Source organism: Vicugna pacos, chromosome 1, assembly GCF_048564905.1.
Source record: "Vicugna pacos chromosome 1, VicPac4, whole genome shotgun sequence".
NCBI classification, from domain to species: Eukaryota; Metazoa; Chordata; class Mammalia; order Artiodactyla; family Camelidae; genus Vicugna; species Vicugna pacos.
Genome location: NC_132987.1, coordinates 13476471 through 13504160, shown reverse-complemented (window position 1 = coordinate 13504160; position 27690 = coordinate 13476471). Strand labels below are relative to the sequence as shown.

Sequence of the window (27690 nt, the reverse complement as noted above, 5' to 3'; positions counted from 1 at the left end):
GTGTCAATTAAGAGGGACTGTCGATGGAGCAAATCCCAGCAAAAGAAGGAAGACAAGGGGTCTGGGGTTTGAAAGGAGGCAGATGACTTGAGACCACACGTAGGGGAGCATGGCCCTTCTCAAAGACAAAGGATGAACTTGTGTCACTTTCATTCTGAGGGTCCTCACATAAGAAAAACTTCCAAGAGCAACCAACTCATAGACAACCTGCAGTCTTCTGGTGGTGGGTAAAGGATGAATTGCTGCTCTTCCAAAACCCACTCTGTGACATAATTTCAAAACGTGGTTATTAGGCACCTGCTTGTTCATCACTGTGAAGTTAAGGACATTCATTGAGGTCACATCTTAGCATATGGTCTGCCTCTTCCTCATTGAAGTTGCTGGCAGCATAGCTCCTCACAGCTAGGTGTGCTGTGCCAGCACCAGCATGAGAATTTAAGGAATGCCGTGCTGTGCCAGCCAGTCAGTCTGAGATTTCTGGCAGAGAGTCCCCAAGGGGAACTTGGTGGGGGAATGCAGAGCTCTTCTTTAAAACTTAAAACTACAAGTTAAGGATTTCCGGTCAAGATGGCAGAGTAGTAGGACCATGAGCTCGCTTCTCCTCACAACTATAACAAAATCACAACTGACTGCTAAACAAGCATTAAAAAAAAAAAAAAGACTGGAACCTGGCAAAAAAGAACTTCTTCAACTGGAAACATGAAGAGGGAACCACAGCAGGATGGTAGTAGGGACGTGCTCACTATATAATCGGGCCCCATACAACCTGGGTGAGTGACCCACAAGCTGAAGAATAATTAAGTCACAGAGGCCGTCCTACAGGAGTGAGAGTTCTGAGCCACACATCAGGTTCTCCAGCTCGGGGTTCCAGCATTGGGAGGAGGAGACCCCAGGACAACTGGTTCTGAAGGCCAGTGGGGCTTAACTCCAGGCGGACTGGGGGAAACAGAGACTTCATTCTCTTGGGAAGCATGTATAGAATCTCGTGTGCACCAGGTCCAAGGACAGAGGCAGTGATTTCATAAGAACCTGGGCCAGACCTGCATGCTGGTTTTGGAGGATCTCCTGGGGAGGTAGGGGACAGCTATGGCTCACACAGGAGACATAAAAGCTAGTGGCAGACATTTCAGGAGTGTTCATCTACATGAGCTTTCCTGGAGGCTGACATCTTGATTGGATCATTAGCACCAAGACCTAGCCCCACCCAACAGCCTGTAGGCTTAAGGGCAGGGAAGCCTCAGGCCAAACAACATACTGGGTGGGAACACAGCCCAACCTGTCAGCAGACTTCCTAGGTCACAAAGGCCTCTAGACATGGCCCTATCCATGAGAGGTCAGGGACCAAGCTCCACCCAGCAGTGGGCAGGAACCAGCTCCTCCTGCCAGGAAAACTGCCTAAGACTCCTATGCAGTCTTATGCATATACCATAAATAAGATACCAGATACAAGAAAACCAGATACCAGAAATAAGAAGGGGCAGATACCAGAAATATGAAAACAACAATCCCAAAGCCTGTGGAAGGAATCTGCAGACACAGACCAGACACTCCCCTGGAACCAGCTGGACCCTGGCCCTCGGGTGATAGGACAGGAATGTGCTGCTGGGAGGCATAGGGCATCTCCCACAGAGGGCCACTTCTCCATGGCCAAGAAATGTAACTAACCTACCTAAAAATACAAATAGTAGGGGAAAAAACAGTGAATGAAGGGCCACAAATGGCAAAATATCCTTCTTTTTTATGGGTGAGTTGTATTCCATTGAATATATATGCTACATCTTCTTTATCCATTCATCTATTGATGTGCACTTAGAATGCTTCTGTATCTTGGCAATTATAAATAATGTTGCTGTTAATAGTGGGGTGCACGTATCTTTTTGAATTAACATTTTTGTTCTTCTTGGGTATAAGCCCAGGAGTGGAATTGCTGGGCTATATGGTGGTTCTATTTTGGAGTTTTTGAGAAACCTCCATATTGTTTTCCATAGTGGCTGCACCAATTACATTCCTACCAACAGTGTACAAGGGTTCCCATTTCTCCACATCCTTGCCAACACTTGTTATTTGTGTTCTTTTTGATAATGGCCATTCTGACAGATGTGAGATGGTATCTCATGATTTTGATTCGCATTTCCCTGATATTAGTGAAGCTGAACAACTGTTCATGTTCCTGTTGGCCAGCTGCATTCCTCTTTTGGAAAAATATCTTTTCAGTCCTTCTACACATATTTTAAATGGGTTGTTTGTTTGCTTTTTAATTGAAGTACAGTTGATTTAAAATGTATTAGTTTCTGGTGTACAGCATGGATGGACTTGGAGGGTATTATGCTAAGTGAAATAAATCAGAGAAAGACAAATACTGTAAGATATCACTTACATGTGGAATCTAAAAAAATATGACAAACTAGTGAATATAACAGAAAAGAAACAGACTCACAGGTATAGAGGTGGAACTAGTGGTTAACAGTAAGGAGAGGGAAGGGGGAGGGGCAAGATGGAGGTGGAGAATCAAGAGGTACAAACTATCAGGTATAAAATAAGCTACAAGGATGTATTGTACAACATGGGGAATATGGCCAATATTTTATAATAACTATAAATGGAGTAAAACCTTTAAAATTTTGTGAATCACTATAATGTATACCTGTAACATTTAATAATGTATATCAACTATACCTCAATTTTAAAAATATATTGTAAAATAAATACATAAATAAATTTTAAAATGTTTTTTTTAAAAGCTACAAGTTAAAAATGTACCCCAAAACCTACAAAACTTCCCTAATCTGAGTCTATTGTGAACAAATGACCTAATCTACCTTCAGCCAACTTATACTTTCAGTCTTCACTTGTTGGAGTAGTGATTTCTCTTAGTTGACTTTCTATGCAAAATAGGACAATCCTTTTTATTAACTTTAATTCTGCTGGTTTTAATCTTCAAATAAGACTCCCTCCCCCAGCTCTAATAGAAAAGATCTGATGAACAAGACAAATTCAAACCATCCTTACTTGATTTTATGAACTTTTGGTTATGTTTCCTTGACCTTTACTTTCTGGACTAGAAGATGTTTTAGTTTTCTCCTGAAAAGATTCGATTTGGAGAAAAGAATTAGATTTGAAGTAAATTATCTGGACTTTATTCAAGTTTTCCTACTTGCTTGGGCAAATTAATCTCTGAATCAGTTTCTTCACCTATGAATGCGGATACCAAAAATTACCTCACATGTTAATTATAAGGATTAAGTGAGATAATACATGGATTGGTCAGGGTGTAGGTTAAAAAGAACCTAAAATATAGGGGCTTAAATAAGACAGAAATCTATTTCTTATGTGGTATTCCAGACACTTGGAGGTGTCTCTACATTCTCAGTATATAGTGTTCACTTATGGATGGGTCATCTCCCAATCAGAAGTGTGGAGGAGAGAGAGAGTGGTGGCAAAGATTTTTCTTTTTAAAGTGTGACCCAGAAACCACACACATCACTGTTGGTTATATTCCATTGTCCAAAATGTAATCATGTAGTCACATCTAACAGCAAGGGAGTCTGGGAAATGTAGTCTCTATCTAGATCGACATAAGCCCAATTAAAATCATGGGGAAGTAATTTGTTACTAAAAGGAAGCAGGGTAGAATGGATATTGAGGAATAATGAGTAATTTATATTTGCTACTCTCTATTACATAGATTTCTATTATAGTTAAAAAAAAAACTTGGCATTCCATTTCTGATCCCCCTTCCCACTCACAAAGAATCACATATAGCAAGCAACTTGAAGGGCTAGCAGATAAGATTTTGAAGGCAGATGACCATGCCTTCTTTATCTGTACATCTTCAGAACTTCACACAGAATTATTCTCAATAAATGTTTATCAAAGTGAGCAATCATAATCACTCCGAGAGCCCTCATCTGGGTTAAACCCCTTTTGTAACATGTGGACTGTGGACTTCCAGTTTTAATGAGCAGTGCTATGCCATGTGTATGACACTGTTGGCTTTACTTACCAGATGATCCAATAGGTTGCACAGTGAAGCACTTTAGCATGTTCTTGGTGTATGGTATTTTTGAGCAGAAAAGAGTAAAATCTTATTTAAAAAAAAAAAAAGCCTGCCTCTCAAAGCAGTGTTATGTTCTCTCAAGTTGACTCATTAAATTGAACATGAGAACCTTAACTTTAAAAATGTTTACCATTCATTTTCTTGGAAGTCAGAGGAAACTTAATCAGAAGTAGCCATTGGGAACCATAGCTTGGTCTACCTGGCATTGTGGAAATGTCCTATCAACCCTCTTTCTTTATAACTAGTTCCAGAATGGACCTAGTTTTCTGAGGTTGGGAAACCAACTGAAAGTTTTCACAGAATCTCAGACCTCAGATTCTTCCAGGTATGAGTGGTTGCATAAGGTCAGTGGGCTGGGGAAAACTGACTTAGCTACAAGCAGGAAGGAAATATACCTGGAAAACAGAAAAGAATTTCACATTATTGGGCATCTATCTGGTATCCGACATTGTGCCAAGGAATGATCTAATTTAGTTCTGATAACGCTTAAATGAGATAGGCTTTGTTGTAGGAAGCTTCTTTTAAGGTCAAAGAAGGTCAGTAACTTATAAAAGATCACTGTTGCACACTGGGTTGATAGGAAGCAGACACTGAAACAGAGATTTGTGTTCAGAAAATCTGTGGACAGAATTCTCAGGATTAATACCTGGAGGGGAAGGGAAGGAAGCAGGGATGCGCGAGGGGGGATTTGAGCTTCAATGCTATTATGACCCTTAAGAGTTGTCCCAAGTTGAGGTGAGGGGACTAGGATTTTATACTCCTGTGACAAGCAGCTGGACACGTCTAGCACTTGCAGCAGCTGAGAGAATAAGTTCTTCAGTCCTGAATAGGGATCTAAGCAACACAACACAGATTCTGCTATAGTTAGACAACTTGGACGTAACAGAGCCAGAATACAAACACAGCTCTGACACCAAAACTCAAGCACTTTTTTCCACTGCACTTGCCCCAACAGGCAATCACCTAGTTGGTTATTTATACATTTTGCCATTTTAGAAAATGGCAAACAGGAAAATAAATTGCATGCTGGTTCTGGAAATATAGACTTGGTGTATTTTTTTAAATTGAAGTATAGATGGTTTACAATGTGTTAATTTCTAGCATACAGTATAGTGATTCAGTTATACATATATTCCTTTTTAATTTTTTTTCATTATAGGCTATTACAAGATATTGAATATAGTTCCCTGTGCCGTACAGTAGGACCTTGTTGTTTTTATCTATTTTATATATAGTACTTGGTATCTTCAAATCCCAAACTCCCAGTTTATCCCTCCATGCCTCGTCCTCTCCCCTCTGGTAACCGTAAATTTGTTTTCTATGTCTGTGAGTCTGTTTCTCTGTTTCTGTTTTGTAAATGAGTTCATTTGTGTCTTTTTTTTTTTTTGATTCCACATATAAGTGATATCACATGGTATTTTCTTTCTCTTTCTGGCTTACTTCACTTAGTATGACAATCTCCAGGTCCATCCATGTTGTGGCAAATGGCATTATTTTATTCTTTTTAATGACTGAGTAATATTCCATTGTATACATATATCACAACTTCTTTATCCATTCATCTGTTGATGGACATTTAGGTTGCTTCAATTGTATTGTAAATAGTGCTGCTATGAACATCGGGGTGCATGTATCTTTTCAAATTAGAATTTTCTCTGGATAAATGCCTAAGAATTGGATTGCTGGATAATAGGATAAGTCTATTTTTAGTTTTTTAAGGAATCCCCATACTGTTTTCCATAATGGCTGCATCAACCTACATTCCCACCAGCAGTGTAGGAGGGTTCCCTTTTTTCTACACTCTCTCCAGCATTTATCGTTTGTCGACTTTATAATGATGGCCTTTCTGACCAGTGTGAGGTGATACCTCATTGTAGTTTTGATTTGAATTTCTCTGATAATTAGCATCTTTTCATGAGCCTATTAGCCATTTGTATGTCTTCATTAGAAAAATGCTTGTTTAGATGTTCTGCCCATTTTTAGATTGGGTTTTTTTGTTGTTGTTGTTAGTGAGTTGTATGAGCTGTTTGTGCATTCTGGAAATTAAGCCCTTGTCAGTCACATCATTTGCAAATATCCTTCCATTCTGTAGGTTGTCTTTTCATTTTATTTACAGTTCCCTTTGCTGTGCAAAAGCTTGTAAGTTTAATTAGGTCCCATTTGTTTATTTTTGCCTTTATTTCTATTGCCTTGGTAGACTACCCTAGGAGAACATTGCTATGATTTATATCAGAGAATGTTTTGCCTATGTTCTCTTCTAGGAGGTTTATGGTGTCATGTATTTTTGTGTATGGTATGAGGGAGCGTTCTAATTTCATTGATTTACATGTGGCTATCCAGCCTTCCCAATACCACTTTAGACTTGGTATCTTACCTTATGAGAATTCTCCAAGTTTTATGTAGATAATTCAACCCTGGATCCATTCTTTTTTTTTTAAGATTAACAACTTTTTTAAGGTTATCCACAAAAATTTCCTAACTCTTAAACTCGATTCAATGAAAACAATAAGTATTCTAAAGACATAAAACATACTCTATCTAGGCTGATTCATTAGATAATGTCCAAACACTTCATCTCAGAACTCTCTCAGAAATTGGCAATAATTGAGTAGCATAATTTGTGCTCAATGTGTGATATTTATTTTAAAATATATTTGATCACCTAAAGCCTATGGGTTAAGTACAGTTATTGGCTCAGAACTCCCAGGAGAAAAAGATGTATAAGGGTTCAGAAAGATTTAACAAAAGGCATATGCCTCTCATCTTGATGTGGAAGTCTGAAAATCACGGCTAAAATTTATCAGCCATGTTCTTCAACTTGAAAGTTACCATGACTGAGCCAAAGTAAAATCCATGGCAGATAAAGTATTCACCCATTCAGCAAGTATTTACAGAGGACCTAAGGTCTACAAGATTCAGTGTTAAGGACTCTAAGCACATGGCCATGACTTAGCTCTTCCAGAGAAATTTGATCATCTTTCCAGCTGCATCATAATGATATCTTCTTGCTGCTTTGTTTTAGAAAAAAACAAGAATTCTAGGTAACAAATGAAGCCAAATATCCTTGTCAAATGTTTTCATATATATATATAAAATTATATGTAATGTTTCATGTATGTTATACATATATAATTATATTTAATGTTCAGATGGTATAAAATTCTGCAGTTTGTGATTAGGGAAATCAAAAAGCCTGGCATTTTTGTTACAATCTCCCTTTCAAGCCAGTGTAAGGAAAAACAAGTTATGATTCCAACGTATACACTGAAAAAGATTAAAAATAAGATTTTTCACTTGTATATGATATTATGTTGTAATTTAGTCCTGCCCTCCACCACATTATCCTTACCCCAGGCACTGAAATGTTTTCTTTCCACTAGTGCAGTGGTTCTCATGGTGAGGTCCCTGGACCTGCAGGCATCAGCATCACCTGGGAACTTGTTAAAAATCCAAATTATTGGGTCCCTCCACAAATTTACTAAATCAGAAACTCAGGGAGTGTGTGCTAGCAATATGTGTGTTAATAAGCCCTCCAGGTGATTCTGACACATGTTCATTTCAGAACCATGGTTGTAGATTACACATTCAACTATGTTTTTCAATTTCCATTCAATAAATGTTTATTTGGAGTCATGTAATAAGTGCTACACACTTTTCAACCTTTGTCAATGGCACCCGTGCATCGTGTGTCATTATTTAAAAAATATATTATATGATATTGCACATTAAATATGTTGGGCACAGTTGCATTTCCAGAAGCTCTCCAGGCAATTCTGATGCAAGCTCAAACCCAAGAGGCACTGCTCTAACTCATCACCCATTAGTCTTACCCAACACAGAAACTGGTATGATCCACAGCAATAAATATAAATGTTGTGCTTATCTTTAAAGAACAAGAGGCAAACAAAGATCTAAGAATTCTTGGCAGCACAGAGCATCATTTTGCATTTCCAAGCAATAAAATGCATCAGCTAGAGTGGCTAATTCTGCATAAACACTTGGGCTTACGTCCCCATTCTTTAACCGCCTGGCTGTTGCTTCTCGGGAAATCTTTAATCTTTACAATAATTTGTTTCCTCATTTATAAAAGGAAGGCTTTGCCTCGGCCATCTTTATGGTGGCTTCCAGCTCTTAAGTTATGTGCTTCCAAGCATCTCAATCAATACCTATACTATTATCATTTTCAGAGATACCCATACTTTTTTTCTATTTCATGCTATTACTCAAACACATACCAAAACTCTTCGAACTCTTGTAAGAATACAACCCAATTAAAAAGCAAGCAAAGAGTCTGAAAAGATAGTTCTCCAAAGAAAATACACAAATGGCCAATAAGCACATGAAAAGATACTTGACATTACTAGCCATCAAGGAAATGAAATTCAAAACCACGAGATACTACTTCATATACAGCTCATGGGAACGTAGAATGGTGTAGCAGCTTTGGAAAACAGTGTAGCATTTTCCCAAAAGGTTAACCTAGACTTCCTATATGACCCAGCAATTCCACTCCTAGGCAAATACCAAGAGAATTGAAAACACATGTCTGTGCAAATGTTGATAGCAGCATTATTCACAATAGCCAAAAAGTGGCAACAATACAAACATCCATTAATGACAAATGTGTAAATAAAATGTAATATATTTACACAATGGAATATCCTCCAACAATGGAGGATGCATGTTACAATATGGATAAACCTCAAAAATTATGTTAATTGAAAGAAGACAGTCCCAAAAGACTATATATTGTATGATTTTTGTGAACCAAAAATACTGCACACCATTATCAGTAAACAAAGAATGCTGAAGCCATCAAGTCAGCAGCTGCTGCCACCCCTCAGTGAAGACAAGCCTGCAGCCCGGCCTCTGCAGCCACTCACAATGGTGCACTCTGAGAGGACTCAGAATAAGAAAGGACAGGATACTGGCCCTAGATAGCTAGGTGCTTGTCAAAAAAATGAATTCAATGAGCCCGAATGTTTCCTCCCTTCCATACAAAGAAAAGTGCTAAATACTTTAACTTGAGATGCCTGGTTTTCTTCAGTTAACAAGTATTCTTTTATTAATGTTCCAACTACCTGATCTTTGTTGTAAAACTCTTGTATATCCTAGCTCCTCCCCTATCTCTTCGGAGCAGTCCATCAGAGCAATCTGAGAGGCTGTCATCCCGGCTCCAGTTCTTCTGCCAAATAAAACAACTCTCAACTTCCAGGCTGTACATTTATTTCAGTCAACAGTTTCACTCACATGAAATGTCCAGAATAGGCAAATTCACAAAAATCCGTAGATACAGAAAGTAGATATGTGGCTATGTAGGGCTGAAAAGGCTGAGGGGAAATTGAGGTTGGGGGGTGACTGTTAAAAAGTAAAGGGTTTCTTGGGAGTGATAAAAATGTTCTGAAATTGATTACATTGTTGGTTGCACAGCCCTGAAAACCATTACATTGTACACTTTAAATGTGTGAGTTGTATGGTATGTGAATTATACCTCATTAAATCTGTTACCAAAAAATAAAAGCATATCAGAACATTCTCTCCTGCTCCATTTCTCCTTAGTTATATCGAATGACAAAATGACCATCAGTGAGAAACTAAACTAATGCCTTTATGAACATAATAGCCTGGAATGAAGTACTATCCTTCTTATTCATTATTCATTATTATCTTATTCATTATTTTAATACTTAAGCAATGAATAGAATGCAGTGTAGATTGGTCAATTCATAATTCTATGTTACTTTTAGTCAAACCCAAACGCCTAACAAAAGGCATTTACAAAGATAAATGCTAGAAGCTGGCTCTCTTATTATTATTCTGGAAATGACCATTAAAATTAATGGCACACTATGAAATGGGCATAAACAGGACATCCATAGAATGAGCAAACATTTCTCAATTCTTTCTTTAATCCTTGAATTCATTCAGTGTGAATTCTAAAACTGAATGTGAGGAGGTTGCAAAAAGGAAACTTTCTCTCTTCTGAAGCTCACTGCCTTTTTAAGTTACACACACACAAACGGTGCTTTGAAAACTTTTGCTAAATTATGCATATGAAAATAAACAACAATCTAGGAAGCAAATTCCTCAAAGACTACATTGATGAGGCTAATCACAATAATAAATTGGGCCTTACAGGGCACGTTGAACGTCTGTGGCAATTATCCCTACCCATTTTCTTTGCTCAAGTTTCAGGTAGACCACAAAACATTCCTTATGAAAGTCTCCATGGCTGATTTTTCCTTAATCAAATCAGGAATGCAAATTTCCTTTCCTAATAAATAGCACAGAGCCAGAGGACATGATTTTCATTATAGAAAGGACTATGGATGATACACGAGGACATTTTAGAAATCTGGGCCAAATGGTATCTTAAGACATCAAGAGCTAGTAAGAATTTGTGTTATGTTCAACTGCATGTTACAGTAAAACAAAATCTTTAAGGTGTAAGAATATAAATAATTGATTGCTGCTACTTAATTATGGCCTACCCTATCAGACTGACCAAAAATTCCATCTTCAGAGACTACTGCTTGTATAACTGTTATCATTTGAGGGAGTGAGGGGTTACTTTAAGAAGCTGAAATTGATGTAGTTTCTAACCTCATGAAAATATAAGCAGGCAAATATTTTTGCGTATAACTGCATGAACCCCAAGGGGGTTCCACAGATACAGTTTAAGAATCCAGGGAAACTTGGAAAAAAGAACCAGAGGTACCATGACACACCCATGGCTATAATGAAAAAACTCTGACACCACCAAATGTTAGCAAGGAAATGGAAAAACTGGAATTCTCACATACTTTAAGAAACCATTTGGCAGTTTCTTAAAAAGTTGAACATGCATATATTGACTCAGTAATTCCACTTCTAGGTAATTACCCAAAAGATAGAAAGATATTTGTCTATACAAAGTCTTGTACAAGGCTGTCTTTAGCCTATTCTTAAGAGTTAAGAACTAGAAACAACCCAAATGGCCATTAATAGGAGCGTGGATTAATACACTGTAGTATATTCATACAGTGGAATCCTATACAGAAAAAAATAAAAGAATGTGTTCCTTATATCCACAATATGGCTAAATTTCGAAAACATTATCCTGAAAATAAAAGAAGCCAAACACAAGAAAATATGAAGTTCTAAACAGGCAAAACTAATATGCAGCAGTAGAAATCAGAAAAATGATTGTTTCTGAAGGGTGTGATGGACTAGAAAGGGGCACACAGGATCTTTCTGGGGTATTAGAAATGTTCTAAATCTTGATAGAAGGATGGGTTACACAGGTGTATACATTAGTCAAAACTGATTGAACTATATACTTAGGATGTCTGTGTTTCAATTCATGTAAAATACACTTCAATAAACTACTTTTTTAAAAGCAGATGAATTGTTAACAGATCTGTTAACAGATCTGTAAGTATTATTACCAGTAAGAGAATGCAGATTGTTTGCTTCATATTTAGGCAAATATTAGCAAAAACACTGGAAGAGGTGGAAAGGTTGCTTCTTTAAATATAGAAATATTGTATTTGAATGAAGCTGTAGACACACAGAAAAGATAACTCCTCTAGTAGAAATACAACTTCGTATTTTGTGCAGTTTATTTAGCATTTTTCTACATCTTCCATTTGATTCTCATGGCAACCCCATGGGGGAGGCAGTATGATCAGCCCTCATTGCGCAGTTACGGAAATGGAGATTCAGAGAGGTTGAGGGCTCTACCCAAAGTCACACAGTCCATTTGTGGCAGAGTGAGAGCCCGAACCCCTGTTTTCTAAAGATAGTTTAGTGCTCATTTTACCTTTACTCTTTTAGAGAGCAGAAAGTTACAACAGCCAGAAACACATATGAGTTAGATTCTAGAATATGAATGTTATTAGTGAATTAAAAATTCAGTATGTCTGATACACATCATTAAAAGCCTCTAACCCCTTGTTTTTAGGGCTCAGTAATACTTCATTGACTGAAAAAGTATGATCAGACCATGTCAACAGCTTGCTGGTTCAGTGTGAGTTTAGTGTCAAGCTTCACCAATCATTTTAAGGATTCCTGTAATTAAGAGGTGGCGGTGAAGCAGGGAGGGGTCCAGTACCTGGAGTGTAGCTTCCCAGTTCCCTTCTTCCTGCATTAGATAGGTAGTCCCTGGCCCAGAGCAATTATGGGGTCTCCAAAGAGATGTGTGGATGACTTCACACACAGGGACACTTTCAGTGATGAATCATCTCCGTTTTATACCCAGATCATTATATGACTTAAATGGAACCTCCAGGGAGCCATGATTCATAAATCCATAGACTCAAAATTAGTTTTCCATAAGCAAGACTAATTCAGGGTCGTTTCTGCTAAAAGCATTCCAGAGATGGGGACTCTCCTGAGAGTCAGTCTCATTAGTTTATTTACCAGAAGGCTGATCATCAGCATGTTTATAAGGAGATTACGTTGGGTTGCTTGCCTTCTTTGTCTCCCAAGAGTGTCCTCCTGGTTACAGGAGAGAAATGGAGGATAAGCTGGCTGCTTAACTTCTTCCCCCCAGGACTGAAATCCAAATGATACACCACGGACTGCAGTCCAACTCTGCCACACCTTAGTTATCAGAATTTCTAACCATTAGGAGGCTTTTCATGAGGGACTGGAGAGCACAGAGCTGAGCAGAGCCATCCCAAGGACCAGGTCACTGGGCCATGATACTGGGAGTGATTCACAGGAGTGAGGGAAGGAGGAACTCATGCTACAAAAACAGAAAAATTAAATATTAGAGTCCACTTATTGAAGGTTCACTACCACAAGTTTATAAGGGAATATTATCTTCATTTTACTGATGTGGGGCTGAGGCCCAGAGAGGTTAAGAAACTTGCCCAAGGTCACACAACAAGTGAGGAGCAAAGCCAAGAGTTAAATACAAAATTGTTCGAGGCCCAATCTCAACTTCACTGTCCCCCCACCCCTTTCTTTATCACGCTCTATGATGCCAAAGCTTGGACTCTGCCAACCAACATTTTGGTTTTTGCAGCTGCTCACTGTGAGGCAATGCCAACGAGGGGCACTAGAGGGAGACTGCAAGGTCAGTGGAGAGGGAAAGGATGTGCTTTCTCCTGTTTGCTTCCTGTTCTTCAAAGCATCATCCTAGAACTGTCTCTTCACCCCAACATTAGTAGGCTCCTCCTGTAGCAGCAGCTGAATCCAGTGTGCAGTTTCTGTGACATTTGTAAAACTAGCCTCAGAAACACCAGCACCAGCCAGCCTAGGCAACCTACTCAGGGTCTGGGTCCCAGCCGCCAGGACCATCCTTTGAGTTTCCAAGTTTCAATAATTCTAACTTCTCTCATCTGTTTTCCCCAAAACTAGGGGTGATGATTGCATCCTGTAATTATTACCTCTCTGATACCTTATTGTTGTCTTTTGACTTTTTCAATTATGTAGTTAACAATTCTTTAAACTCCACTCCCCATTTGTGGCCACCATTTGCCTCCATGAAGCAAAGTGGGTGGGACCCCCTACCCCTTACACACTTCCTGTTTAGGTGAGCTTTAATTTGATTTGGGGCCTGGGATCCTAGGAGGGAAACTGAAGTTCACTCAGTTAGTGCCCTCCAGACCTTTTCGTCACTGCGTATTGTTAATTTGATAAATATTATTTTTCACCAACTCTATTAAGATATGACTTATGGACCTACATCCCTTCAGAGGATACAATTTGATGCATTTGACATGTGTATTCACCTGGGAAACCAGTGACACAATCAAAATTCAGAACATTGTTTCACCCTGCAGGCTTTCAATGTCCTTTTTCACCATCCCTCCCTCTACCCTGGACCCCAGTTGACCAACCACTAATCTGCTTTCTGTTGCTATTAACTACTTTTCATTTTCTGGGATTTTATATAAATGGAATCATATAGTATGCAGTCTCTCATGTCTGGCTTCTTTCACTCAACATGCTTTTGAGATTCATCCATGTCGTTGCATTTATCAATTATTTAGTTCTTTTCATTGCTAAGTAATAATCCATTGTACAGATGTAACATAGTTTGTTTAGCCATTCAAATGCTGATTTGCATGTGGGTTAATTTCCAGTTTGGGGTTTTATGACTAAAGCTGCTATGAATATTTATGTATAAATCTTTTTATGGTAAATACTTAGGCATGAAGATATTTTTTCTTTTTTACATTAAAAAAATTTTTAACCACTTTTAAATGAATTATAGTTAGTTTACAATGTTGTGCTAGTTTCAGATGTACAGCAAAGTGATTCAGTTTTATATATACATATATATATTCTTTTTCAGATTCTTTTCCATTACGGGATATTACAAGATATTGACTATAGTTCCCTGTGCTAAAGTAGGTCCTTGTTGTTTATCTACTTTATATATAATAGTGTTGAAGATAGGTTATTTTTAAATTGAGCTGTAACATAAAGTACACAAATCATAAATATACAGATTGACAATTCTTTATATTCATATACATCTGTGTAATACCACCTAGATTAAGATTTAGAACATTTTCAACACACAGAAAATTCCCCCATGTCTTTCTCAGACAGCAGACTCCTCTGCCTGTTTTGGGACATCATATAAATACAGTTATAGAGTATGTATGCACACTTTATATCTGGCTTCTCTTGCTCATCATATGTCTATGAAATTCATTCATGCTGTTGTGCATAGCTGGAGTTCATTCTTTTTATTGCAGTGCTGCGTTACATTGTATGGATATACACTTATTTATTTATTACCTTGGCGTAGACCATAGGACTGCTCCCAGTTTTCTTTCTCTTGTGAATATAACTACTATGAACATCCTTGTCCATGACCTTGTGTATTTCTACAGCTGTTCTATCAGTTTATACACCTACAACCAATGTGTGGCAATTCCAGTTACTTCATATCCTTGTCTAATACTTGGTATTGAGGTCTTTTTCATTTTAGTCATTCAGGTAGATGTGTCATGCAATCTCATTGTGGTTTTAATTTATATTTCCCTAATGAAAAATTATGTTGAGAATTTTTTCATGTACTTACTAGTCATTTGTATACTCTCTTTTGTGAAGTGTCTATTCAAGGTTTTTGTGCATTTTTAATTGGGTTATTAATCTTTTTATTATTGATTTGTAGGGGTTCTTTATGTATTCTGTACATAACTCATTTAATTTTCTAGGAAGTGGGTGATATTATTTTCTCCATTTTTAGGATGATACTGAAAAAGTTTCTATTTTCCCAAAGTCATAGAATTAATGAGAAAAAATGCAGACTTGAACCCAGAACCCATGTTCTTAATTCATATACTTCATCTCATATAATGTTATAAAAATCTAATGCCCACTGTTCATTCTAATCCATGATAAGCACTTAACTAAATGCCCCCCCACTACATACCACCTTGTGTCTTGGACAATAACTCATTTGACATTGGCTTTGAGATCCCCAGTTTCAAGTGGGTTAATAATGATGATGACTCTTCTGCCAAACTAACAGAGCCACTGTGAGGGGCCAAATGAAGTAGTTCTAAAGAACCATATCACAGGTGGCTCCATACTTGTTATAGAACATCATTGCTGTCACATCAAAATGAGCCTGAGTTTTGTGAGTATGATAGGATCAGATCAAATGAGTTCTGCTCATGAAATTTCCACTCCATGTGCACAGGAGTACTGCACTTTAGAGAAATGCTATTCTTTGTGTGAGATGTTTGACCTTGACTGGGGACTAACATTTCGACAACTGGCTGCTCATAAACTGGAACATAAACTGAAAACCTTACGTGCAGAAATAAAAACAGAAAATTTCCACAATGACCAGAATATTTTTAAATCAAAGTTTTGAACTGTTTTTTTCAGTTATAATTGTAGTGCCTCAACATTCAATTATCTTAAGTTTATGGACTAAAGTAAAAGCATTTTAGTTGGGTGAGAAGTACCTGCTTGATTTTAATGCTAAGTAATCTTCTATACACAATATACATTCCTATAGGTGGAATGAATTTGACCCAGTATCCAAAATGCCTGTTCTACGCCTTTTAAGGAGCTAAAAAACAGGTAGACAAAGCGTGTAATTTGAAGTCAGAAGACCAGCATTAAGTTCTGACACACTGACTAACCCCTTACATAACAGGTTAAAAAAATTTTTTTTCTTCTCTTCACAGTATCTGCCCACAGACATGGAGGGTGTAAGGCTCAAGGAGACCTCCTTTGATCTTGGGTTATTTCAGTAACCATCAATCAGCAGAGTTTTGCTAGGAAATTTTTACTCAAAACAATACAAGATGGAAAATACAGACTCACAGTTGACTAAACTTCCACTGACCCTCCCCCCTCCCCCCCATTACAAGCTTTTCTCTGTATTCTATGCACAAAGGTGATAAAAAGAATAAATAAAATTCATGGTCCTTGCTTTCTAATAGCCACAACCTATGATCAAAACTAACTACCCGTAAATGAAAAATAATTTTGAAGACATATAAACAAAATTTGAACAAAAGTAAACAATATGAGAATGACCATGATTTTTCATGTGTGAAGGAAACGCAAAATGAGAGAAAAGTATCATAAAATCATGAGGGAAGAGTTGATGGAGGTTGACTGGAGGTAACTGTACCCACTTGCACCATTTTATTTCCTACCAGAGAATTTATTCGTTTCTGCAGCCACAGACCTTGGATGATCTTTGGTAGATATTTCATTGCTCTGTGACTCAGTTTCTTCAATTATCAAACAGAAAATCATGCTCCTCCTTCCTTATATCAATCTCAGGGTGATATGTGGAAAACACTGAGAAATATCTCATTTTATTATTGCAGATATATTTGAGATAAAATGCAGATAAGTTAAATTATATGTCATAGACACTTACATCAATGATAATTAATAGATAGCCCAGTGAGCCAATTTATCTCTGCAGCCTAAACTTAAGGCAGATAAAAATAAAAACCTTATGACAGGGTAGATTCACACAGAATTGTGAATGAAGCTTACAGGTTTTTAAACATTTCAGTCAGCATTTTTAATGTACCAGGAGTGGGATGTTGAGAACTAAAACAGTAAAGTGTTTCTAGCAAGCAAATAAGGGCTTTTTTTTTTTTTTTAGAATTAAGTTTTTAAAAAATCGGGTCAAAGTTAATTAACTCTATTGCTGCCAGGAGCATCTGAACCATTTATTTTCTCCGTGTTAATTGGACAACAGAGATTTCCTTGGTCAACACCTAAGTGAAAGATGTAGAAGGGATTCTTCCATCCAATTAATCCATGAGAAGGAAGTATTTGCCAAATAAATGGATCAGTAAATAGATGAATGAATCAATTGTTAAAAATAGATACTTACATGCTACAAATGATCCTGCTCTTTTATAAATAAATGCTCTGCAATTCGTATTGTTTTTGTCAAGTATTTTTCTGCTCTAAAATTTCTAAAGTTGAAGTTATAGGGGGTGTGGCCAAGATGGAAAAATAAGACCCTGAGCTCACCTCCTCCCACAAGCGTATCAAAATGTACAAGCGTATCAAAAATGTAACTATTTAAAGAGCAACTATCTATGAGTGTGACCTGAAGACCAGCAGAAAATATTTTCCACAACTAAAGATATAAAGGATGAACTACAACAGGACAGGTAGGAGGGGCAGAGACACGGTATAATCAAGACCCACACTCCCAGAGGGACAACTCACAAAGTAAAGGGTAATCACCCTTGCAGGGGTTTTCCCAAAGGAGTGAGAGGTCCAAGTCCCAGACTTGACTCTGCAAGCAGGGGTCCTGAATGGGGAAGATGAACCCCCCGAAGGCTGGCTTTGAAGGCCAGTGGGGCTTATACGTGTGACAGCCAGAGGGCCGCAGGAAACAGAGATCCCACTCTTAAAGGGAATACTCCAAGACCCACAGCAGAGGCAGTGATTTGAAAGGAGCCTGGGTCACACACACTTGCTGATCATGCAGAGCCTCCCAGAGAGGCAGGAGGCAATGGCACTCCCCGGGAACACAGACGCTGGTGGCTGCCATTTTGGGGGAGCTTTTCTGCGATGAAGACACTGCTGCTGACAAACACGACTTGGAGTGTTCTCTCCAGCCTATTAGTGCCCAAGGGCCTACCTGCCCACCAACAGGCCACATCAGTCCTTGGACCCCCCGCCTCCCGCCCCAGACTGAGCAGCCAGCTGCATGAGCGCCCAGCACCACCCACCAGCAAATGGCACCCCCTGCACAAGGCTGGGCCTGGCAGCCAATCAGGCAGAGCCAGCCTCACTTAATCAGCTCACCCACGGTACTTGGCCCACCGCAACAAAAGGGCCTACACACCCACATAAGGAAGCACCCCTAGAGCATAGAGCGCTGGTGAACATATCCTACGTAAGGCCATTTCTCCAAGTTCAGGAAATGACCTACCAAATTCACAGAAATAGGCACAGAGAATTAAGCACAGTGAGAGGACTATGTTCCAAATGAAGGAACAAGACAAAACCTCACAAGAACTAAGTGAAGTGGTGATAAGCAATCTATCTGATAAAGAGTTCAAGGTAATGATCATTAAAATGTCCAACAAACTCAGGAAAAGATATAAAAAGTTAGAAAATATAAAGAAGAACCAAACAGAGCTGAAGAACGCAATAACTAAAATGAAAAATATACTAGACGTAATCAACAGTAGATTAGATGATACAGAGAAATGGATCAGCAGGTTGCAAGACAGAGTAGTGGAAATTACCCAAGCTGAATAGAAAAAGGAAAGAAAGAAAGAAAGAAAGAAAGAAAGAAAGAAAGAAAGAAAGAAAGAAAGAAAGAAAGGAAGGAAGGAAGGAAGGAAGGAAGGAAGGAAGAAGGAAGGAAGGAAGGAAGGAAGGAAGGAAGGAAGGAAAGAAAGAAAGAAAGAAAGAAAGAAAGAAAGAAAGAAAGAAAGAAAGAAAGAAAGAAACAAAGAAAGAAACAAAGAAAGAAGGAAGGAAGGAAGGAAGGAAGGAAAGAAGGAAGGAAGGAAGGAAGGAAAGGAAGAAAGGGAGAAAGGGAGAAAGGAAAGAAGAAAGAAAGAAAGGAAGGAAGGAAGGAAGGAAGGAAAGGAAGAAAGGGAGAAAGGAAAGAAAGAAAGAAAGAAAGAAAGAAAGAAAGAAAGAAAGAAAGAAAGAAAGAAAGGAAGAAAGGAAGAAAGGAAGAAAGGAAGAAAGGAAGAAAGGAAGAAAGGAAGAAAGAAAGAAAGAAAGAAAGAAAGAAAGAAGGAAGGAAGGAAGGAAGGAAGGAAAGAAGGAAAAAGAATTTTTAAAAAATGAGGAGAGTTTTTTTTTCCTGTCAAGATGGCAGAGTGGTAGGAGCACAAGCTCACCTCTCCTCATGACTACAATGAAACCACAACTGACTGCTAGACAACCATCAAAAAAAGACTGGAACCTAGCAAAGAAGATTGTCTTCAACTGGAAACATAAAGAGGGAACCACAGCAGGATGGTAGGAGGGGTGTGCTCAGGTCAAGGCACAAGATAAAAATCCCAGAAGAAGAACTAAGTGATGAAGAGATAAGCAATTTATCTGAGAAAGAGTTTGAAGTAATGATGACAAAGATGTTCAGAGAACTCAAGAGGAGTATAGATGCACAGAGTGAAGTATTTAGCAAAGAGTTGGAAAATATAAAGAATACCCAAACAGAGTTGAAGAATAAAATCACTGAAATGAATAATATACTAGAAGAAACCAAGAATAGACTAAATGAGGCAGAGAATGGATCAATGAACCAGAAGACAGATTAGTGGAAACTACTGCAGATGTGGGAAAGGAAACAGTCACCCACGTCCAGGAAGTGCAGAGTTCCACACAGGATCAACCCAAAGAGGAACACACCAAGGCACACAGTAATCAAACTGACACAAATTAAGGATAGGAGAAAATACTAAAATTAGCAAGAAAAAAGCAACAAAAAACATACAAGGGAACTCCCATAAGGTTATCAGCTGTTTTTTCAGCAGAAACTCTACAGGCCAGAAGGGAGTGTCAAAAGGTAAAAAAAAAAAAAAAAAAAAAGTATTAGTTTCTGGTGTACAGTATAAATGGAGTTGGAGGGCATTATGCTAAGTGAAATAAGTCAGACAGAAAAAGACAAATACTGTAAGATATTACCTATATGTGGAATCTAAAAAAATACAACTAACTAGTTAATATAAGAAAAGAAACAGACTCACAGATATAGAAAAGGAACTAGTGGTACTAGTGGGGAGTTGGAAGGGAGAGGAGCAAGATGGAGGTGGGAGGATTAAGAGGTACAAACAATCAGGTATAAAATAAGCTACAAGGATGTATTGTACAACACAGGAAATACAGCCCATATTTTATAATAACTATAAATGGAGTATAACATTTAAAAGTTGTGACTCATTATACTGTATACCTGTAACATATAATATTGTACATCAACTATACTTCAATTTAAAAAATATGATATTTAAAATAAAAATAAATAAATAAAACAAGTTAAAAATTTTTTTTAAATGAGGAAGGTTTAAGAGAAATCTGAGACAACCTCAAGCATACTAAAATTGCATTATAAGGATTTCAGAAGGAGATAAGACAGAAAGGGACAGAGAACTTATTTGAAGTGATAATTGAGAAAAAGTTTCCTGAGACAGGAAACAGACATCCAGGTCCAGAAAGCACAGAGTCCCAAACAAGATGAATCCAAATAGGTCCACACCAAGACACATTGTAATTAAAATGGCAAAAATTAGAGATGAAGAGAAAGTCATAAAAGCAGCAAGAGAAAAGGAACTAGTTACATTTACAAGGAAACTCCCATAAGACTATCATCTGACTTTTCAGCAGAAACTTTGCAGGCCAGAAGGGGGTGGCACAATGTTTTCAAAGTGATGGAGGAAGAAAGCTACAGCCAAGAATATTCTACCTGATAAATTATCATTCAGATTTAAAGGAGAGATAAAGAGTTTTATGGACAATCAAAACTAAAAGAGTTCAGGACCACTAAACTGTCTTTACAAGAACTGTTAAAGGGACTTCTATAAGAAGAAAAGAAGGAACCACACTAGAAATATAAATACTATGAAAGTAAAAATCTCATTTGTAAAAGCACACCTACAGTAGTAGTAGTAGATCAACCACAAATAAAACTAATGGGGAGAGGGAGGGTGTAGCTCAAGTGGTAGAGTGTATGCTTAGCATACAAAAGGTCCTGGGTTCAATCTCCAGTACCTCTTCTAAAAATAAATGAGTAAACCTAATTACCTCCCACTACCAAAAAAAAAAAAAAACTAACATGAGAATTAAAAGACAAAAGTAGTAAAATTGTCTATGTCCACAATAAGTAATTAAAGGATACACGAAACAAGACAGGCTGGACAAGATGGAAAGAAATCGGCCAGAGGTGAGACTATGATGACTTCCAGGGGTCATCTCCACTGTTAGCTCAGGGACGAGTAGAGAAGGAACTCCACCACTGGGCTGAAGCTCAAGACAGCTCCATGTGGGGAGGAGCAGAGAGTCTTGTTACAACAGGACTCAAAGGGGCCAATGGAACTTCAAGGAGGAAATTTAGTGCAAGTCAGGGTCAGAGAATGCAGCTCCAGAATGTAAATCCAAGGGAGGTTCCTGCTAACAGTTTATTAGGGAAATTAAAATGATTCCCAGGAGGCTGGACACAGTGGTAGCCCTAAGTGGGGGAAGCCATGGATAGACTTAAATACCTAAAAGCTTACTTGGTAGCTCCTCTCCGGGCCCTCAGACGAACTTCAAACTCAACGTATCGGAAACAAAAACTCATGAAAAACTGGTTTCCTGAAAACCAGATCTTCCATCTGTTATTGCTTCCGAGTTCAGCAAATGGCACGCCCATTCCTCCAGTCTCCCAGCTCAGAAAGCTAGGTCCCAACCCCGGTAACCCTTCCGTCACCCTCCAATTCTTCTTGTCTGGCCATTTCTCTCCATCTCCACCACAATGCTGGTCCAAGCCACTCCCGTTGTTTGTTTGGATTTAGAAGCAGCCTCCTAATGAAAATCTTCTGAACAACTTTTGTCCCTTGTAGTAACCTGTTCTCAAGGCAACCAAAGTGGACATTGTTTCCAAATGCAACTCTGATCATGTCATATCAATGGTCAGAACCCTTTTAAGGCTTCTCACTGCTTTCGGGATAAAGGAGAAACTCCTTATGACAGTCTCCAAAGCACATATTTCTCTGGCTCCCGCCCACTTCTCTAGCCTTGCTAGCTCCACACTGCCCTCAGCAATCCGTTCTGGCCATTTTGTCCTTCTTGAAGCCCTCTGCACTCACTAGATTCTGTCTAGTCAAGGGGCCTTTCATCTAGGAATTCCACCTCATCCTTTCAGACTTCAGCTCAAGCAGCTCCTCTGCAGGAAAGCGTCCCTGACCTCCCTGGCCAGGTGGGTCTCCCTCTTCTGAATGACTTATACTGAGACTCTCTCCCACGTAGCTCTTTTCAAACTTGCAATTTCACACCCATTCATACAATCTGTTTGTATTACCGTTAGACTTCTCCCTAGGTTCTCTACATTCCACAAGTGCAAGGTGAGGGTCTGTTCTTTTCCCACCACTGGACCTCAAGCTCTCAGAAAATAATAAACAGGCCAAGCATTGTTGAAAATTAAATGAATGAACCTCACAGAGATGGAAGCCAGAAAGAGCCAGGAACCACCTGAGCATCTGTCTTCTTGTTTCTGATCTCCTTATGTGTGACCAGGAATAACTTAAAAACATAGCTTATTTTGTCCTAAAAATGCTTCTTTAGCCCAGGAACTCCTTGGTGAATGTCTTAATATCTGACTGACACTGGGTGAGGTCCTTGATTATGACTCCATCAAGGGACAAGGCTTTGGGAACTGTCAAGCCAGCATCTGCAGGTCTTGCTGATGAAATAAGAATTTTTTTCTTGTAATGTAAGTGCAATTTTAATGTCAGGCCATCTTTGAGATATGTAAAGTATAAAAATTATGAAACATACCAAAATGGGAAAATACTCTCATAATAGTGTTTATCATGTTAGGCTAGAAATGAAAGAGTAAATATATTTTAAAGACCTTATTAATGAGATAATGGAAAAGAATCATTACCAGAAAGAGAATTATTTTAATCAAATGTAATATCTACATGTATCTTCTGATAGAGAAGAAAGTCTCTTTCAAAGGTTTTCATATTAATAACCCATAACAAATAGAACAAGTGAGGAATCGTATGTTCTGGTTGCTTTAATTCACTTCTATTCACATGTTTCAGATCAAGACCCTCTACTTCTTCTATCAAAATTCTCATACATAATATATTATTTTCAAATAAACCACCATAAATATTTATAATATGCTTCCATACCACTTTGGTTCTAAAGCCAATGTTTGTGTTTGTTGCATGAAAAAGTCTGCTCTTAAGTGTTTTTAGAAATTCCAAAAGGTTTTATTTTGAATCACCAAGCCTATTGAAAAATAAATAAACATATTTTTACAGACAAAACACACACACTCACATGCACACTCACACACAGATGTACATATCTTAACAGTTTTAATATATCATCAATAATACTAACATAGCTCATTTATTGAGCACTTACTATGTGCCAGCCTTGGGTTGAGCAATTTATGGATGTTAACTTCCACTACCCACTACTTTGTGAAGCAGAATATATTTCTGTTCCCATCTGATCATTTTTTAAATTCTGATAAAATACTAAGGCTTAAAAGGGTTAAACAAATTGCTCAGTGTCAAATCCATTAAGGATAATAATCTTGGTTAAATAAGATATTAGTCTGAAATTGAACAATTAATACATGAACAAACTAAATTGTTTATTGTTGATCGATTTTTAGCAGAGTTGCTGAGGATCTGACTTTTCTATACACATACCAGCGTGACCTAAAATACCAAGGACTGAAGGAAGGAAATTACTACAGAACAAACAAGATGCTGATTAATACGTCATCCTTTCTATCCCAAATAAAGATTTCATTTATCTTACTTACATGATTCAAAAGCTAAAAAACAAACAAACAAACAAACAAAAACAAACAAACCTGTAGAAAATATCAAATAATAGTTTGCTATGAATAAATGCTGACTTGGTCTCTGATTAATGTTCTGGAAATAATTAAGAGTTGGTTCCAATGGAGTGGTCTTTCCTGGTTGCTGAATTTCTAGGAGTGCAAATCAAAAGTTAACATAAATAGACATAGTCATCAGGAAATCGGGTGATAGTCACCACACTGAATGATCGCTGTCATCCTGTTTTTGTTTCTATTTCTTGCTGGAATTTCAGTTAAAATCTTAAACAGTCTTATATTGGAAAATTTTGACTTTCCTGATTTAACAAGAAGCCCTGTTCAGGGGCAAAACTTACAAATTTCCATGGAGCGGTCACATTGTTTCAATATTTGTCAGGGACCATCTTTACCCCTGTAGAACACATGTGTCCTCATACTACTTTACAGCTTTGTGTCAGTGAGACCGTGATGCTGCTCTTGATACAGTGTAAATCATTCTTTTCTTTAAGCATCATAAAGCATATGGCCAAAAAGTAATTCTGTGGCATCTACTCTACTGAACTGAGACACAAGTCAAGTTAACGTCAAAGCTACATTGTCAATGCACTAGAATGTTAGAGTCCATTTCTTCACTCTAAGCATTATTTAAGAAATCATATTTCTGATTTTATAATTCTTTTTTGGGAGTTATGATACCTACATCAAAATCTCCTCAGCGCTGTTAGAATATTTCTCTCTTGACCTAGAAAGGGGAAACTATAATAGGTTTACTGCTGAATTAACTCCCGAAAAAGAACTGTTTGGTAAATTTGTTTAACAACATCTCTATTTCCATTTTCATTAAGAAAAATGGGACAAAATGAAAACACTCAGTTTTATCTTTGCCTAGTGTTTCTACATTAGGTCGTTAAGCTTTGGACCAGGTGCCAGAAATTGAATCAAGGTGCCAAGCACTCAGTCACTCACATTTTCAAACTGCCAAGGAACTCATAGGTACTCTCTGGCCAAAGCCAAACTTATTAACCTCTGACATGGGCTCACAATAAAAAGCCGACACCACCTCATTTATATCAGCTGCACAGACATTGGCCCAAGTGTTCAAAAAACAAACAATAGACACTTAATTCAATAAAATATAAATGGTAACTGCCAGTATTGGCAGTATAGTTTATTTTATGACAATCTAAGTAGAATATTTCAACGTTCTGTAGAAAAGTGATGGGAAAAAAAGGCAACCTGCTAAGCTAGCCCAGTGAGTAAAATCTATTGACTGTACTTTAAAAATCCTGTAATTAATATCTTACTTCCGGATTAATTTGCAGAAAGAGTCTCAAAAAACTTCACATTCCCTTATCTTCCAGTATGTCTATATGGATACTTACGTGTGGATGAAACACGTTTTCAGGGGAAGGAACTAAATTAATAGCATAGCATTTAAGTTAGGTCCTTTTTTATTGATAACTAGTAGAACTATATTTTGTCTAAACAACAGTGCATCTAACTTAAAATAAATCTAGGTAACAACAAGCTTTCTACACAGCCTACAGAAAGGAGTTTATTCCATAAAGGTCAGTGGATCGGTTCCATTTGTCATGCTCTGCAGCAGTTAACAAGAGTGTAGAGAGCATGTTTATCATTCTAACGCTAGAATTTTTTTTTTCAGTTCATCATTTCAACTACTGACTTAGTTTGCCATAACAAAGCACTGGCAAAAAATGAGGCAGCGAGCATCCCTTCTGATTTAAAAGCTGTATGCTTCTCTGACAGTTCTGAGCAATACTTTTTATGGCTTTGTTTGCCTTGTTCTAAAATGAAATGACAATTCATTTTTCATAAATAAGCTGAAGAGTGTTTCCAGCAGATATTTTTCCTTTGAAGTAAATTTAAAAGAGACTTTCAGATGTGCATGTATATATATATTTTTTTTTCTTAAGTAGCAAATGGAAAATATCTCCAAAAGTTTTACCTTCCAACATCTGATAGAAAGTCTTGTTAAAGCAGGATCTACTCGTAGGCAAATGACAAACTCTCTGAAAGTCATAATTTGCACCTTGTTTTGAACACACGATTCCCCACATGCTAGAGTTTGGTGGTTTCTTTCCTGTTATATTAGAAACATAATAAAGTCATTGCTTTAGAAAAAGAAAGCCTGTTCACTCTTGGACTAATGGATTTTATGCTAAAAAGTACAAATTTTGGAGTGTCCTGTTTTTCATTTAGAGGCAGTTGTGCTTCTTAAAATTTGCTTACTAACTTCCTTTACTCCATGTAGAGCTATCAAAAATCTCCAGAGTAGAAGGCAAGAGACCTCAGTTTCTGGCCTGGACCCCAGCATTAGTTTTTAGGAAATATTAGTTTTTGGGAAAAATGGTGAAATCCCTTAGGCCTCAGTTCTCACAACAATAAAGCCAGGCCAGATAGTCTTCAAATCTTCCAGGTCTACAACTGTATGATTCTACAGTTTCATAATCCAAAGGAGGCAATTTGATATAAGTAAGATGTTTTGAGTCCATAAGAATTATTTGTGAATTCTAGTATTAACTTCCAAGGGGATTAGCTGCCTGTGGTAAGGTTTTAGACACACAGCTGTGTCTGATAGTAAAGGGTGTGTTTAGAACTCATCCTCTTCATTAACTAAGACTTTTCTTTCTTCCTCAGTTTTCTTAGAATATTGTATACAATGGCAATTAAATCTGCTTTCCATGACATACCTTTTCTTTAAGGAAGTTGTTTTTATTAAATATAATAAATTCATTTTTATCATAAAAATGAAATGATATATGCATCTTTATTACATTCTTATCTCCTACAAACACATAAAAAGAAAGTGGGCCTCTAGCTAGCACACAAGATGTAAGCTAAAATAGCTTAGAGGCATAATGCATTGCAGTTAATTATTCTATGCTGTGATCCAGGAGTCACACACATTCTTAGTATGTGGATTATCTGTATTTTACACATGGGGAAACAGGCAGAGGATAAACATGCGACCTACTTATGAATACACAGTAATGTCTGAGCAAGTCAAAGATGAAAGTCCTCACTCTCCCATCCCAGTGAAAGTCATAATGCTTAGCTCACCACGACTCCCTTCCCCTTGCCTCTGGAATTTTATAATTCATATATTTCAAAGTATCTGTATAGCACAGACCAAAAATTTGACTAGCACCACTAACATCAAAAACCATAAGCAAAAATCACAAGCAAAAACTGGAAATAGTATGAGTATAAAATAAAACAAGAGATGAATACCTTTAACATACAAATTTCTGGAACAAACAGGAAATAAAAGTAGGACTCCTACTGGTAAGTCATGGACAAGTGAGCCCGGTATAGGAACTGGCTATTCAGAAATGAGGAAAATAGTTTAGTAAATCTCACTTAGAAGTTCAAACTCATTAATAATAAAAGAAATACAAATTGACACTATGAGAAATACCATCTTTAACACGTCACAGGAAGAAATATTTACAGAGGACTAGTACTCAGTGAGAGAATATGATAGGATAGCTATTCTCATATGCTCCTAGAGGGAATTTAACTTGTCACGTTCTTTCCCGGAAAGCAATTTGGGGATCTGATGTGTATTGAGTCTTAAAGGTGTTCCATACTGTTGGGCCCAGCAATTCCCCTTCCAGGAATGCACCCAAAAGAAACAATCCAAAGT

The 27690-nt window shown here is 37.6% G+C and overlaps 2 long non-coding RNA genes across 2 annotated transcripts in view; one reads left to right on the top strand and one right to left on the bottom strand.

The window, feature by feature from the left end:
* Positions 1-27690, bottom strand: part of LOC140690858 (uncharacterized) — a 112860-nt gene that overhangs the window by 71288 nt on the left and 13882 nt on the right. The gene's annotated exons all lie outside the window — the stretch shown is intronic.
* On the top strand, positions 793-9271 carry LOC140690886 (uncharacterized). Its single transcript, XR_012066250.1, has 2 exons — positions 793-1744; positions 9173-9271. It is a non-coding gene; the product is annotated as an uncharacterized lncRNA (long non-coding RNA).